Raw genomic sequence first — 4,862 nt, 5'->3', positions numbered from 1 at the left:
CAGCTGTTAGACTCTTTGGGTAAGTCTCTAAGAGCTTTGCACACCTGGATTGAACAATATTTGCTAATTATTCTTTAAACATTCTTCAAGCTCTGTCAAGTTGGTTGTTGATCATTGCTAGACAGCCATTTCAGAATCGATTTAAGTAAAAACTGTAACTAGGCCACTCAGGAACATTCAATGTCGTCTTGTAAGAAACTCCACTGTATATTTGGCCTTCTGTTTTAGGTTATTGTCCTTCTGAAAGGTGAATTTGTCCACCAGTTTCTGTTGGAAAGCAGATTGAACCAGGTTTTCCTCTAGGATTTTGCCTGTGCTTAGCTCTATTCCGTTTCTTTTTATCCCCAAAAAAACTCCCTTGTTCTTGCCAATGACAAGCCTATTCATAACATGATGCAGCCACCACTATGCTTGAAAATATGAAGATTGGTACTCAGTGATGTGTTGTGTTGGATTTGCCCCAAACATAACAGTTTGTATTCAGGACAAAAAGTCAATTTCTTTGCCACATATATTTGCCAGTATTACTTTAGTGCCTTGTTGCAAGCAGGATGCATGTTTTGGAATAAGTGCATTCTGTACAGGCTTCCTTCTTTTCACTCTGTCATTTAGGTTAGTATTCTAGAGTAACTACAATGTTGTTGATCCATCCTCAGTTTTCTCCTATCACAGCCATTAAACTCTGTAACTGTTTTAAAATCATTATTGGTCTCAAGGTGAATTCCCTGAGCGGTTTCCTTCCTCTCCGGCATCTTTGTAGTGACTGGGTGTATTGATACACCATCCAAAGCATAATTAAAGTGGAACTGACAGCGTTTTAACTGCTTCGCTGATATGAAACAGACAATAATAATTTCCCAGTTTATGCTTGGGTCACAGGAAAAACAATAATTGTGAAACAATGTCTGGCCAGCGAATTCGTTATGTTTTTTCAATATGGCCCGTGCGCTGATAGAGTTTGACACCCTTGGGATAGCGTATCTATTTATGTAACTAGCTATTTATTTAGCAAGCTAAAAACACGGAGCCTAACATTAGCTAGCTAGCTCTTGGGGGGGATGTCATGTAATTGGAGGAGTGGGTGAGTGACAGACTTTTCCCCATAATATCGTATTTCGGTGGATACAGCTGAAGATGCAGGTGTCATTTGGTTAGCTAGCAAGAAATGTGAATCGCTTTGCTAGCTAGCTATGCTGAACTTGAATGACTGTTATCGTGCCTCTTAGTTGTCAATCAAATGTATTTGGCATCGATCAAATGTATGGGCAGGCAGGCAAGTTCTCATTCAGTTGTCAAAACATGTATTGGGACAAGCATGCATTGGCAGGCAAGCTGCAGAAGGACGAGCAGGCTACGATTCTCCATTGTTTATCAGTGCAATGTTGACGGCCAACTACCTGAAAAAGTTTGAGAGGGTTTATCTAATGTCCCCTCGTTAGATTTTAGCTAATCTCACTCTGGCTAGCATTAATTGTTGATCTTGTTGTTGTTGATGTGCATAGGCAACTGAGGGAGAGAGAGCCTACCATGTCATGGTATGTAAGAGGACTCCTGTGGTATTTACATATTTGCAGAAATCCATTCAGGTGTATTTTGTGGCTTTTGGCGAATACGTGCTAATGATCTAAAGTTGCGCTGTTGCTACTGCCTGTAAACACACTGTAGAGTTCAAAGTAAATGATGGCAGGGCCCTGTGGCAAATGGCTTATTTACATGTAGGCCTGCTGTAGCTCTGATTGCCTATGGTGCACCGGTCTGCGTAGACTGAACAAGACAGATGTTTTTATTAGGTTTTATTTACTGCAGTGTCTATAAATTGTCCAAAAACACGGCCGCTTTCCCACTCTATATTTCTATAGAATTTTCACAAATGTCTTACTATACGTCATTCCCAAACATTCTATGAATTTATGAAAACGTGAAAATGACCATATCTAAGTGCTCGCTTGTCAGAAAATGTAAAAAAAAAAAAGGGTGTCATATTCTTCTTAGGAGTGTATATGAACAGATTTTAATAAGATTTCATGTTGCTAAAATGCTGTCAGTTCCGCTTTTATACCATCACCATGCTCAAAGGGATATTCAGTATTTTTTTGTTTTTACCCTTCTACCTATATGTGCCCTTCTTTGCGAGGCATTTGAAAACCTCCCTGGTCTTTGTGCTTGAATTTGTGCTTAAAATTCACTACTCGACTTAGGGACCTTACAAATAAATGTATGTGTGGGGTACAGAGATGGGGTAGTCATTCAAAAATTATGTTAACCACTATTTTTGCACACATGGTGAGTCCATGCAGCTTTTTACTACTGAACGTATTTAGGCTTGCCATAACAAAGTGGTTGAATACTTTTTGACTCAAGACATTTCAGCTTTTTCTTTTTTATTAATGTGTAAAATAAAATCTAAAATCATAACTCCACTTTGACATTCTGGGGTATTGTGTGTAGATCAGTGACACACAATCTAAATTAAATCATTTTTCAAATCAGGCTGTAACACAACAAAATGAGGAAAAGGTCAATAAGTTGAATACTTTCTGAAGGCATGAGTTGTTTCAATTCTTTACAGTAAAAGTTTTTCTCGATACCTGTTTTCTCAGTCCCTTTTCATAACAAACTACTTAAACAAGTTATTAAAATAAAAGTTTGGGGGAAACAATATGTATGAAAATGAGTCTCCGGGTCCAAATCCTTTTTCCTCTAAGAAGCACTTTCTCCCGTAAGCACCATGCCTTCCCCAACTGATGAGGGGCTTATTCAGTTTTGGGGCTGATAGTAGAGTAGTCTACCATTTTGGCTTTCGGAAAGGCCTTCTATTTTGCGATGCAGGGCTGTTTAATAGTTTTCCAGTGAGGTTGGCATGGTTACTGGCTGAGAAAAGCAGAGACTTAAATCTTGTGACTGAATCTCCCAGAACCTGGTATAACCTCAGGCCAATCTCCGTATCAACACCCAACTCCTGCCTGGCTTAGGCTCTGCCTGCCTTTATTCCCTGCACCCGCTGCTCCACACGTGCCACACCTCGCCGTTCATCGCCCCGCCTGCCCCTCGCACGGCACAGCACAAAGGTTTTTATAACGGTTTAAGCCGCTAAAATGGGAGCCTCACACATAATTTCCCATCAAAAGCCCCTCTTTATTGCCCCCGACGTGTGGCATTTGTCTTTTAATTTAGAAAAAGAGTGAAATGAAATGTAACTGTAGCTAGGCCACTGGTGGTGAACATGGGATGGGATGAGGGATGAATACTGTACTGGGGGGGGGGGGGGGGGGGGGGGGGGGTGCCGTTTGGTTTTGATACGGGGAATAAGAATGAGAATAATAAGGTGGGATGTGGGCTCTGTCTGTGGCTTACTGTCCCCTCACAAATCCCTGAAACGTGGGAACTGTATCGGCAGCAGAGTGCTAACTTACTGTAACCGCTTCAGCGCCCGTCGCTGCCTGATTAAAACAATACATTAAAACGGCTGAACGTGTGCCTGAAAGACATCAAATGTGTCCCAAATGGTACCCTATTCCCGATATAGTGCACTACTTCAGACCAGGGTCCATAGGGTGCTGGTCAAAAGTAGTGCACTATAAAGGGAATAGGGTGCTATTTGGGACGTAGACATCTTCTAACTCCTGTTAGCTACTGTATCAAACTCTGGGTTATTTATTAGTTGGCCCAGCCTAGCAGGTATTGGCCGGCAGTGAATTAAAGTGTTTTTTCTTCCTTCTATACCATAAATGATGATATTTTTACAGTGACAGGACAGACTACTCTCTGTGTCACTATGTGATGGCTTGTAATGACCTCATCTTTAGTAGGGGGAGAGATTGATAGGCTACTAAGAGAGTCTATAGACCTGTTTCAGTGGTGTTGGCAAGAGAAATACAGAAAGTACATTAGGTCCGGTGCACCGGTTTAAGATAGCATCTTCTTAAAAAAGGAAGAAAAAAACAGGGAGGGGGTCAAGGTGGGATGGGGATGGAGAGAGGGAGGAGGGAGGAAAGGAGGTTTGATATCGAAATCCCATCACTTTGCGGTGACATTGCTCAATGCGGTGGTTTATGGACGGGGTGTGCCCAGTAAATCCATTAAACAAATCACGTTAAACAGACGCCCCATTGATCTTTAATTAGCGAGTTGTTAATCGCCTTTACGACGACGGCTCTATTTCTATCTGCAAGAGGGAATCATTACCACACACTATGGATACGTCCCAAACTGCACCCGATTCCCTATAAAGTGCACTACTTTTGACCAGAGCCCTGGTCAAAAGTAGTGCACTATATAGGAAATAGGGTGTTATTGGGATGTAGCCCTACTCAATGAGATGGACTGTCTCGTAAAGAAACTAACACTGAAGTAAGGTTAGAAGGTGACATTAAATGGAACATTAACGCTACACACCTGGACATAACCATTGACCTTTACACCTTGTTGGGTCGTCCAGGTGGCATTCAGTCATCCACACCTGGCTTTTTAGACTGTGTTGAGAAGGTAATGCCCATCTCAGTTTGCCTATCGTTTGTGTATCGTTTCAATTGTCTTCAATTCGTCTTCAATTGACACACTTGGCTTTACACCTTTCAACAGCTGAACTGTAAGATGGTCCAGGCAAAATAATCAGGTGTCATGTCCACAATAGAGATACAAGGAGGATGGGTGGGTCGGTGTCGTCCTTTCTGAATGCCAACAGTGGTCCATTACTCTGCTGGCCTTGACAAAAGTAGACAAACTTGTGAGAAAAGTATTTTGTTCACTAAATTCAGTCCTTCCACTAATGATGACAATAGGCTACAACAAAACTATTCAACCTTCCTTGGTTATTCACTTAAGGAAGATGGCTGATTTATTGCTTTGCTATTAAACATTTG

This window comes from Coregonus lavaretus, assembly GCF_964263955.1.
Source record: "Coregonus lavaretus genome assembly, contig: HAP1_SCAFFOLD_6829, whole genome shotgun sequence".
In the NCBI taxonomy this organism is placed as follows: domain Eukaryota; kingdom Metazoa; phylum Chordata; class Actinopteri; order Salmoniformes; family Salmonidae; genus Coregonus; species Coregonus lavaretus.
Note: the sequence above shows the minus strand (reverse complement) of the source record.